This window comes from Urocampus carinirostris, chromosome 17 (genome assembly GCF_059441175.1).
Source record: "Urocampus carinirostris isolate Australia breed hairy pipefish chromosome 17, RoL_Ucar_1.0, whole genome shotgun sequence".
In the NCBI taxonomy this organism is placed as follows: Eukaryota; Metazoa; Chordata; class Actinopteri; order Syngnathiformes; family Syngnathidae; genus Urocampus; species Urocampus carinirostris.
The window spans coordinates 17,891,007-17,903,906 of record NC_142365.1 but is presented as its reverse complement, the minus strand read 5'-3'; the positions used below and the strand labels follow the sequence as shown (position 1 = coordinate 17,903,906).

The window sequence follows — 12,900 nt, the reverse complement described above, 5'->3', positions numbered from 1 at the left end:
TTAGTTGTTTACGGTCAACCAAGTGTACAAATGAAATGTTCACAATTGGTCGAAAAGCCAGAATGTGTCATCCAAAATCCAATTACTTTTTAATATGTATTTATTGGAATGGGAACATTTAATAGTTTTAAATTCATGCCACTCAAACCTATCTGTGCATTTGTTCAAATTTCATATAAAGTGAGTTCTGATAAAAGGCAAAACAAGTATTGATTTTCTGAAAATTGAAATTAGTACTTGTCAAGATGAGGTTCACAGCAATGACCGCCGCCGCCTGGATGTCCACATAAACATCAAGGACATCAGGAATTGAGTATTTTCTCCATTAACAGTCACTGACTGTCGAATCAAGGCCAACCCCCGACTGCAACCAGACAATCATTTTCGTGTAATAAAAGACTAAGCGGTGAAAGACAACTTACTATTAGTAATCATTGAGCCAAAAGCTTTATTCCTATTTTACGGTGTTGTGGGATGTTAACCACGAGGGACCTCAGGCTCCCATATTCTGTATTCTTTAGCAGTGGGGGCTGATACAGGTAAAGTGCAGTAATCAATTTGTGCTACTGCCAGACATGCTCCTTCAGAATACTAATCAGGTTTTCGCCCTCCATTCGACGTGCCCTCCTACACCCTCCACCTCTCTCCTTCATTCAACTTTCTCATGACTTGTCCCCCAACCTCAATGCTCCAGACCTGAGCAAATGCTAAAGCAGAGCGAGCCGTCTCCTGCACAGATAACCGCTGCCACTAATCAAGACTACGTGCACCGGGGCATGGGATTAAAAGAGCTTGCGCAGCTTGACTCCTGCAGTAAATGGTGTTACGTACGCATTCACCCAGAGCAGGTCAAAAATAAAACCCCCAAGTGTGCCGGAAGAAGTCTTAGAAACACGCGTGAATATTAGGGCTGCAATAATTAGTCAACGTCGACAAAAAACAATAATAGAAATTGTCAAGAATGGAATTAATTGTTGACTACTGTCGCCATGATTTTAAGCTCTGCTGAGAGTCACTTATGCACAAAAGCGTCTCGGTCTCGAGCGGTAACGAACATACAGAATGGGCGTCAACCAATACCCGTACCAAAATTTCTAAAGTTTGGGAGGATGTTAGCCTGGACAACAGCAAATATAATGACTACTTGCAATGTAAATATTTTACACGGATACTCACTTGAGAATCCTGGATGTAACAACTCGATGTTTGCAGAGAATCATCTCATTGGTTGACTACCAGGGGACGTTATTGGTGAGCTATCCTGGCTTTATAAATTTGGGTATCTTGTTTCAGACTGATCGTGATGTTTCTGTGATGAGTACATTTTGAAATGCATACCATGAATTCCAAGAGTTTAAACGTTCTAATGATAAGTGGCATGACATCGTACGGACACGTATTTGCTTCTCAATGGTCCTTCGGAACATCAAGGGGTTAATCGTTTCAATAATCGGTGAATAGTCGACTATTAAAATATTTGTTAGGTGCAGCCCTGGTCAATAGGCAACATGTGACAACAAATCTGACTTTGGAGAGCATTCCCTGGGTATAAAAGAACCTACACAGGAAGATTAATTCTAAATTTAATCAGTCAAAACGGGACACGGCATGAGCTACTGATTTCCTATCAGACGTGTCACACAGCAAACCCTAAGCATGTCAAACTGTCGTCATTCATGTACTGTATTATCTGCATTTTAGGTCACATTTGTGTTCATTGGGTATGTGTGTTTTTATGTGGACTAATATTTGTGTACATCTCAGATTCATTTTTGGACTGTCAAAAAAAAAAAAAAAACGATAAGCGAGCCACAATGAGGCACTCTGTCAAATCTACGTATATAGCACTTCTCAGACACCGAAATGCAACTTAATTGAGATAAAAGAACCAGTAGTCCTCAAGCTTTTTAGAGCAAAAGCAGACTTTTTTATTCAAACAAGCTCTTAAGTTACACAACCTGAAGAATATCTTAAAAAGAAACAATAATTATTGTGTCCCGTAAATAAAATGTCAACAAAGGCAAAGTCAGGTCAGGAGTGCCATAGCTTCACCCTAACATTCCAAATATAAACTAATAATGAACACCATGAAATCCAAGAAAGTCATACTCGACTCTTAGGAGAACAAGCACAACTCATCATCAATTGAGGCTATATAAAGCAGAGCCCCTAAACTTGTGGCCCGTGAGCCAATTGCGATTTATTTTATTTTTATTTTTCATTTCATTATTATTCAGCCAGTATCAACCATCAACATGATATCTACCGGAAATCATTTTGTCACGCGAAGCTATCGACGTGACTCGTCGCCTTCGATCGGCGCTGTTTTTTTTTAGACCCAACTGCTGTGTTGGGAGTCATTAGGTGACCAAACCCCCCAATTCCAACCCTTAATGCCGAGCGCCAAGCAGGGAGGCAATGGGTACCTGCTGCTTGTGACCTTCAAAAAAGCCACAGTGGAGAGCATTCTGACATACAGCGTCATGGTGTGGTATGCTGGGAGCTTGGTAGCGGACAAAAATGAATATAGTGAGTCATCATCAAAGCCCAGGAAATCACTGGCTGCTGTCTGCCCAGTCTGGAGGACATTGCCAGCTTACAATAGTGGAGCAGAGCCAGCGACAGATATAACGGAGAATTTACGGTATTTTTATTTGTAAGAGGAAGATTAGAGTAGGGGTAAGAATAATGGTTGGGGTTGGAGAAAAGGAGGGGATGCCGCAGTGCTGGGGTCTCATGCCCTTGACATACTGACATAGACAAAAGGAAGTTGAGGGGAGGGAGGCCAGGCAGATTCAGTCATGTTACGCTTGTCATTTATCTGATCGCCCACCTACCTCAGCCACCTGGCATATTGCCCTTCACGTCCTCACATAGATCCCCACCTCTGCGTGACCTTGTCCCCTGCTGACCTAATAGTCCTCTTCCCACCTGTGAGCACAGAACCCGCCCTCCTGCCCCGCTTGTTCCTCCCTCTGCAGTCTTCACACCCAGTCTTCCCCACCCCTTGCGGTCTGTCTCTACCCAAAACTCCCCTCCCTCGCCTTTACTGCCCTCCCCATCCGCCTTGTTCTCCCCCGCGGCTATGCAGCAAGGTCAGGCAGGTCACTGTGTCCTCATCTGTAATCCGCTGCCATCCGTCAGCATCCCCAACCCAGGAGGAGAGAGAGAGGGAGAGAGAGAGCTCTCGACGAGGGGAGAATGCCCAATTAGGCAGCTGTCACACACACATACATACACACACACACAAAACAACGTTACAAAGGATGGAGGCTGGAAGAACCTACTGTCCACAGGAGGGGAAAGAGGGGTGCTGAACACTTTCAGCTGCAACTTTCAGGGTACCGTTTTGCTGTGAACGATTTGTAGGGTCAGTTTAGACATGTATGACTACTATTGTAAATACGGACTATAAGCCTCTACTTTTTTGCTACATTTTAACACTGCGGCTTTAAATGTAATTTCAAATGCTTAAACATGAAAAATGTGAGTAAATAGTGCATGGTTTTTGCATAAAATCTCTATATACTTCATGGGTATACAGAGACCCCTTGCTACTTCGCTCTTCAGTTGCCGCTGTTTCCTTCCTTTCAGGGGAAAAAAACAATTAAAAATAAAAAGGTAGAGAAAACAAAACAAAACCATGAATGCTTCCCACACCACAGAGGTTTGGCAGCCAAGATCAACCATTAAATTATTATTTTTTTAAAAAGATAGAGAATAAAAGAAAAAAAAATCCAACAAATGCACCACCAAATAACGTTTCAGACAGTCAAGATTCAAGCCAATTGGCCATATCTCCCCATACAATAGAACCCTAAACAAACCAGTTGCCATAATGTTTTAGGCGTTAAATTAAAGCTGCACAATTAACAAAAATCGAACTGATATTGCGATGTGACGTAGTGCAATTGTGTAAATCCAAGACACTATTTTGAGGATTTATAGTTACATGTTTGTTTTACCCCTTTACTTGACTTGACTTTATTATTTGAAAAAACACACTGACACAGAAAGGTCAACATGTACTGACTTATTTGCCAGTTAAATTCTTTGCAGTGTTTGACTTGAGAAAAATACCAGTTGGATGACGAATCGATAAGAATCAATTTTAATTATTAATATGTTGTGAATATGTTCCTTGTGTTACTTCAATACCAAATTACAGTACTACTTTTCCATTTAAAGTGGCATAATTCACCAATCGGCAAAATTTAGAATATAATTCCATAACTTGAATGAGCGAGGATGAATGTCAGTCAGCAACAGAACATTAGAGATACACAAAATACATTTTAATTGATAATAAACAACTATGTTTTATTCTCAAAACACTCTATCAACAAATGTGATGTGGCACACTAGTGTGCAGAGGAACTAGTTCTCGTGGGCCACAGGAAATTGAGAAAATAAGAGATATTAAATTATTTATATTTGTTAAAGGGACAGTGTGTATTGTTGAACCCCTAAATGTATGGTCCAGATCAGGGGTATCCAACCGTTTCAAGCTGAGAGCTACTTTTTGTAACAAATTACCGCAAAAGGCGCCTAGTTTTGGCATGCATTTCTAAAAAACAACTTATGGTATCACTAGGTTGATACTGTGTCATTACCAGGATAATTATTGGAAGTACGATTTAAATAGACTCAGTAAAAACCAATTAAAAAAAACATTTTACTAGAGAATCTCAATGACCTAGGCACTGGTGACCAATTTTCAGAACAGGTACGCGGGCACCTCAGCTCTCCGTTGGGTGCACCCTGGACCCGTGGTGTAGATCAATGAAAAACTAATGCTAAAAAGCACAAAGAAGAATGCAAACTATGGAGAGTGCCCAAAACACACCACTTTACCGATCCTTTTTTGCCTAGCCGTTATGAGTTTTTTTGCATACTCGAAGCAGCAAGATGGCGAAAAATTATATCAGCTCCCTTGAGGTGAGGCTTATGTAAAATGAATGCTAATTTCTTGACCTACGAATATTTTTGAAAAGCGCATGTTCATATCAAATAAACAAGAGGGGAGGGCAGAAGTTAAGGAAACTGACAAAGGTTAAGCTACGGTAAAACATGAGGACGAAATTTACTTTTTGCCGGAGAAGGGGGTGGTGTTTAATGTCATTATTAAGTAAAATATCTATAATAATAAAATTTTGATCGAACATAATAATAATAATAATATATCGACCTTTCTCCACAAAAATTGATGCAAAAATGCAAATAATGGCAGTATTTATTGATTGCAGTCAAATCTCTCTTAATATCTTTATCAAACAAATACGTTAGCTGTCGTTTTCTTGCCTCCACCAAATCCAGCTTTGAGTGGTTGATGGTCAAAAGGATTGCGTTATGGGTGTGAGTGACACTTATCCAGTAAATCCTGTCTGAGTAGCAAGTACAATGCATGGGGACATTAAGGAGATGTTACACAATTGATGTCAATTGATTTATTCGCATGAAGCAAGGATTCGACATTTGAATAAAAATATTAAAATATGCATTAAGAACAAATATAAATTGTATATATTAAAATTTCTGCAATAACAAAGCATAGATTTGTAAATAATTTATTTATATGTTGTAGTGCCATCGATAAGACACAGATTTAAACCACCAAAGAACGGCCTGGAGTCTGGCCAACAGGGGACGTGTTATTGAGGCTTTTATTTCCCTTCTTCAGATGCTGAAAACTGCATTAATACAATACTGTGCATAGAGAACATGAACTAATATGTTAGCAATGAAAAACTGTAGTTGGTTTACACCGAAATAAACACCTTTAACCACTTACAGCATCGCCTTGCTAATACTTTTAATGTGGATTGAGAGGGAACATGCAACTGTCAAGTCAACCATTACATGCCTCAGAAGAGTATTTTTTCGCTATATTATTTAACCTAAAGTTCGAATAAACATGACATATTTATGTAAAATGCTTTTTTTTTTATTAAACTTTGATCGTTTTTAGCTTTGTAGTTTTTAAAAACATTAACTTTTTTTTTTTCAAAAGAAAAACAAATGCCTTATGGGCAACACACGTTTTCAATGAAACATTCCAGTCTAAGGAGTATAAAAATAAATGTCCTACAGTCTGCACAGTTGCTGCAATAAAGTATCTCAAAATATCGAATTGTCCTAGAGATGCACATTCTTTATTTCACAGTGATGTTAAGACTTAACAGACCTAAGAAACACATGTAGGACAATATTTGCTAAAATAATAAATAGGTGCATTATTGTTCGTTTTGTATGTAGGAGCAGAATAACACATACATTTATAGGATAATCACTTCCAAAGGTTTGTTTTCTCCAAAGCAATGCTTGACATGCATATTCTGAGCAATAATTTAAATGTGATGAAAATAGTAGTGAAGATTTAAAATTAACTGCATTGTGCAAGTTGTGTTTACACAGGTATCAGCATGAGATGGGGGCTCCACGTTTTCAAATGTTGCATTTCATCCTTTTCAAAACTTTAAGGGAACTCCCTTGAGGCAGTCCTGAGCTATCACTCCCTAAAATAGGCATGTGGGTCATAATGACCTTGCAAATCGACAGCAAATTGTCACTCAAACTTCAGTGCTATATTTGAATGTGTTCTCCAAGCCAACACAAATGCACTCTTACAAACAGGCTGAACAATACAGTGTGCCGCAAAGTAAGTATCATGCCACATTGAGAACTAGAATATAACCATGTAAGCATTACTCAAATTCAGGAATTGATTCAAACTTAGAAGAGTGCAATGAAGCTAACCAAGATAACTAGCTACAGTTGATATTATTCTTATCTTATAGAAATGCTCATGCAACGTCAAGACACAAAAGTTTAGGGCAAGACTCAATCTGTATTGAAATAAGATCATCTAAGCAAGTATAAGACCTCACACAACGATTTTCAAATATGGTTGACGTATAAGAGGACAACAATTGATAAAGGTTATGTGAAAAAGCATAAAATCCAAAAACTACTTATTTGAAAATAACTGAATAAATTTGCATTTTCAGTATCCACACAAAAAGCTGACGTGGAAGCTTTTTTTTCCCCAGAATCAGCTAGACGTGCTCCTTTTCTCTTCCTGGGTTCATATTTAAATTGTTGAAAGAAATGTTTTGCATTTGTATACCTTAACAGTTAAAACACATGAAAAAGTGTGATCAATTTGTATATGATTGCAACTAGGTATTGACTATGTGCAAATATTTGTGACTAAAATGTAACTTAAGTGCTCATTAATCCAGGTCCACCAATAGCAATGAAGTGCATCACAAAGTTGAATTATCAGTAAGTCAAGGGTATCCAGCGGTGCAATTTTAAAACGTGTTTTCCATGTCTCACACCTCCAACAATTCAAGTAAAGAGATAGGGATCCTCATTACGAGTATTCTCATTCGCTGAATATTTGATTGGGACAGAAAAAGTGTTAGATATTTTGCTGATGCTGTAATTCAATCCAGCTGTAGATCTAGGCATGCTACACAGGGCACATGCGTCAACCTCATGGGCTGCGGACAAAATACGGCCCCCGCCACATCATTTTTTTGTCCGAGCCTCAAAAAATAAACGGGTCAAAAGAGGACTTTGACCAAAAACTACATTTTCCACAGTGACTCTCGACTACGATATCCACGAACCTACGCGTCAGTGGCAATTGATGCCAGTATTTCTAATTTGATGCAAATGAGCACAACTGATAATTTAACCTTAAAATGTCAGAAAAGACCGTTATTTTGCTTTACAGTGATACAAGATCAACTCGTTCCCGGATCCTGCTCATATCTAAAATTGCTTGCATCTCAGGCAAATTTTCGTCATATCAAATAACTGAAATCCAATTCGTTACCGGCCTCCCAAAATCATCCAAGTTAACCCTAAATAGCTCTCAAGCGTTTACCACTGGGAAGCGCCAAATAATACACAATGTCCTTTAATTCTTATAATACTATCCAAATATATAACCTCAATATCGCGGTCTAGCAAATTTTCAGATTTTTAAAATCACAAACGAATCAAATTAATTTATCACGGAGCTCTTGCATCAACAAATACGTAGTAGATCCTGACAGTTGAGTAAGCTCACAGACTTAAAAGCTCAATTCAGTGTGCAGTGTACAAGTGCGTGTGTGGTGTGCATGTCTGCAGTTTATGGTTTTACACCCCCCTACTCCCTGTTCCCCTTTCCTGTTCCTCTTTAATGTCACAGGACTCGCTCAAATGACCTTGAACAGCAACATTGGCATTGAAAAGAACGAGAGCTGCCTTGCCTACGGGCGCCCTTGAACTGGATCGCTCTTGCCGAAAAAAACAAAACAAAACAAAAAAAACAACCTGATAGATATCTGTCTTCCTCTCACTCCCCCAACCTATTCTCCACATAATCCTTATCTGTAACCTTTCAACTGAACAGAAACAAATGTCATATTTTCTGATTAATCCAAGACATAGACATCTGTAACCCCCTCCTAGTTTTTTACTTTCAAGCACCATCCCTAAAGCGTTCAAAAATCGTGTGGACTTAAAGACTTTACCCGATATGTCTGCAAAAACAATACTCATGTATGAGCACTGTATTTGCTGGTCCATATGGCGCACGCAAAAAACTCAATTTGGCCTAATATTTGGACTTGCGCCTTATAATCTGGTGCGAAAAAAATCGGAAATGAGTTACCATAGTGGTACAACGATTGATCAGTCGATACATTTTATCACCGACCACAATTGCACAACAATGGGGATAAAACAGGGATGAAACTGAATAGCAACAATAAGCACCAAATCAAAACCACCAAGCCACTAGGGACATGGATGGTGGTTCACAATTGCATAGCATTAGATGCAAAGGTAATCGACCCCAGATCATGGCAAATAGGGCACTGGGTACTATACGCTAGACCACTCCAGATGTAGACAACACATGAAAAGGCATTAATTTAGGCTTCTCTTTATCACACTATTTTAAGTCGTGGTACTGGATGTTAGAGGAAACTAAGTGATTAAAATTGGTATAAAATGTTGTTTAACTTTTTCTCAGCTCAAACTAAGCACTGATGTTATAAACGTTTTGAATATGTGCGGCCATGCGTTTATATACATATTTCAGGATGATCAAATGAAGTCCCACAATGCACTTTTCCTCATTCGGTTCAAAACAACAGTTCAGAATCTTGCACGCTTTGCGAGTCAGCGATAGAATACTGTTTTTCAATTGTTCCCAAACTTTTTTGCACCAGGGTTCGGTTTAATGACTGACAAAATTCTCGTGGCCTAGCACATTAATAACATCAACGCTTTGGTAGTATAACTGATAATAGTGTGACGTATTTGTTACGCTGCCCACCGCGACCCGGGTTTGATTCGTGTTGCATAAACGTGATATTGGAATATAATATTGTGAATGTGCTTGATTGCTGTTGAGATTGTCAAGAGGGGTTGTTCAAACCTCACACTGTTGTTTTCTGTTATTAGTGTCAATAAATTTGTTCAAACCAAAAAAAAATCCGATGTTGGGTAATTGTGATCAGTGATATATTTCGACTGATCAATCAACGATACTTTTTATTTTTTGTGGAACCCGAGCCCTTACTGTAGTATTAATTCCATGTGCTTTATAGTCCAAAAAATATTACAAAAGCCTATTCTTTGGGGCTACCTATAGTCAGGGATCAGAATGGAGATTTTCATTTTCAGCTGAAATAGCCAGGGTCCAGGAATAAAGCAGGGCGGAGACCCCCATGCCCCCCAACAAATTGAGCAACAATGCGGCCAATTTTTCTAACGGCCGCCAGGGTGCGCCAGAGCAATAAAGGAAAGAGTGAGACAGTCGGATTTTGAATTTGTTTGCTACGCAAGAGAAAAAGTAAAAAAGTCGGAATGCCTTTGGGGTTCAAAAACAGCGGAAATCCGCGGATCCGCGGAAAATTCTGATCCCTGTATAGTGCGGAAAATACGGTAAATCAAAAGCACTTTTCTCTGTTGTGTTTGGAGTAACCTTCACAGTGACCTCCTACCTCCAGCTTCACAACACGAAAGGCACCATAGCATAAAAGGATTCGCTCATAGCGTGTTAGCCAATTATAGCACTTAAATTAAAGTTCGGGGATGGGGTTTAAGGCACCTTAGTGTAAGCGTTTGAACAACATTATGGCTGACCTGCTGCATCCCAATGAGGACAGTTGATTTTTTCGAGTCAACACTTGGTCCAAGGTCTGGATCAGCTGATTGAGAGTCATGCTTGGCTCCTAAACAAGAGCAAAGTGTATACTATTGAAAAAACATACAGCAAGCTTGTATCATCACACAATATTGCAGCACCCTTTCAATAAGTGACAGGCAACCGAAGTTTAAATACCTTTCATGATCGCTTTGTCGATCAAGGGAATAGTAAAGAAAGAAATGCATTCTATATTTTATGTTTTAAAATCGATACTCGAGCATTAGAGGGTAGAACAATCAAAATAGATTGCCCACTGTCTTGCTACGTGTTTGACCTTTTCAAACTGTATCACAGTTGAAAAAAACATGGGCAATTGATAAGTTTAAGGTGCAGTAAACATTCAAAATAAAGAGAGGAGACATCTGTGGATATGAAACTTGCAAGAGAAAAGGGGAGCAAGCCTTTAGAAAAGAAATTACAACTTGTTCTAAAGGCCGTGACCGTAGCCCTTTCTTGAGCCCTTTCTTTTTACTAAATCTCCTAAATTACAAAAAAAAAAACACACTCAAGGGTGGGGGAATAAATGAAGCTCAACGTGATTAGCTGATAGTAACAATGATGTGAACAGTTTAGAACAGCCAAAACAACAAACAAGAATGCTTAATAATAGTAAAAATAACAAACAGGCATCTTATGCAATATACTTTGCAGGTGTCCAGTAAAAACAGAATAGATTTATCATTGATATGACAATAGTGAGATTTAAAGCAGACGTACACATGGGTTATTGTGAATAACATGTGTTATGGGGCCTCAATTTGTTGTTTATATTTTCAAAATATGTATATAAAAAGCAAAATTCAACTGTTTTTAGCTATCTCGTGCGGCCTTTTTGATAATGCTCACAAAGATTGAATTACTGGTTGCCTGCTTTTTGAAACTGACAATGTGTGATACTTAGCACCTCCCAGTGGTTAAAAAAACCCTCATTCAATACAAAAAAACAACATAGATTAGATAAAAATAAAAAAATAGATGAACTACCAAAATCGCGAGTTTTCTAAGAATAATCATAGGTCAAGATTTGCATGTATGTTACATAACATGAGGCTCACATAGAGGGAGCTGATATAATTGTATGCCATTTGCTGCTATGGGTACCCAAAAACTAGAAACCCCACGAAATGGGCAAACATATGATAAGAAAAATAGTGCAGTTGGGTTTTCAATTCCACTAAACAATAGCAGGATATCTAGTGATCAAATAATAGCAAAACTGACAGGTTATGAGTTAAAGCCTGAGTATTTGTGACCTTATCTTCATATGACAGCATTCTAAAAATGGCCGCCCCTCCAGATGTATATAAAAACAGGTGAATGTTCATTTTTAAGTCTTTTAATAGCATAACATGCTGTGTTTAGACTAGCCGAGGCCCCTAAAAAATATCATAGTTTCACGTTCATAGAGCGCAGTCTCCGTAACTGGTTCTATTTCTGTATTTATCACTACACAGGACACGCTCGCACGACAGGTCACGGCTGCCCGCTGCAGCCGCGTCACAACAAGAGAGACAAGCGTACAAGTGTGCATATTTAAAAATACAACAAAAGCAAAACAGTTATTTTAGCTTAAGTATTGATCACAAAGTAAAACACAGGGATAAAACAAAATGTTAAAAAAAGAGCTTTTTAACCAGAAATCCATATCAAACAAAACCACTAAAATCTTGCCCTCTGTTTCTGACCAGAACAGCTTCGCTAAATCTCCATTAAAAGGTTCACTTTCTTCACATTCAGAGTCACTTTCCAAAAGTTAGAAGAACAGTACTGGTAGACACGTTAGCCCTTTCTTTTTATTATAATCCTCTGGAAGTTTAAGTGTCACCATAGTCCTGATCCGGGTGGAAAAATGACACCGTTTTAGGAAACAAAAGCACCAAGACGATAACAATCACTTTCAAATTGCTAGATACGCTACAGCTTTAGCATCCAGATTACTTATGCCAACAATGCATTGCGTATGACGTTTCGTGTCCCAGATCACATTGGAAATGTAAACAATCTCACAAAAACATCTGATTTTACTCAAAAATGTTGTACGTCTTGACTTGGCCGGGGCTTGAACCTGTAACCTCCCAGTCCTGGAGGACAGGCGCCCAACCCTAAGGCCACCAAGCTGGTCTACGTCCGCTGCTCTGGATGCGACACAGGCGCAGTGCACGCTGTTTGAAGAAAATCTCAGACTTTTATGTCTGCCTTATGGTTATGAAAATACGGTAATATTGTTAGATCATTTGGACTAGTGAAAGTGAACTAAAACTCCAATTCTGAATCATCATCTATAGGGCTTCCACAGTTTCTTTTATTAACGCTTTCATTTATATATGTTTTATGCATAACATAAGGGAACAGCAAGGGGATATTTATAAAAAAAACAAAAACAAAGGACAGTTAAACGTCAGGAGTAATATAATTTTTACATATTGCCCATGCCTACCTCCACATTTGTTAAATTAGCATAGCTGCCAGTATTTTGTGCATTCACTAAAGCTGCAACCAACAACTTATTAAATACTCAAGTAGCCACCAACTATTGAAACGATTAGCCAAATGATCACATATCAATTGTTTTCAAAAATTTTGCATTAAGTTGCATCAATTATGTAGAAACTGATAACACAAGGAAAATGGGTAAAAAGAATGTAATCTTTTATTGAATGTACTACTGCGATTCCGACAGAAAATAT

General features: G+C 38.5%; 1 protein-coding gene across 2 annotated transcripts in view; it reads right to left on the bottom strand.

Annotated features, from left to right (window-relative positions):
• Positions 1-12,900, bottom strand: part of nrip1b (nuclear receptor interacting protein 1b) — a 60,190-nt gene that overhangs the window by 17,230 nt on the left and 30,060 nt on the right. Inside the window, exon 2 of one of the 2 annotated variants that reach the window (XM_088321023.1) lies at positions 10,150-10,238. The exons of the other annotated variant lie outside the window; for it this stretch is intronic. The gene's annotated coding sequence lies outside the window, so the exon portion shown is untranslated. The remainder of the gene's footprint in view (positions 1-10,149; positions 10,239-12,900) is intronic. 2 annotated transcript variants of the gene reach the window in all.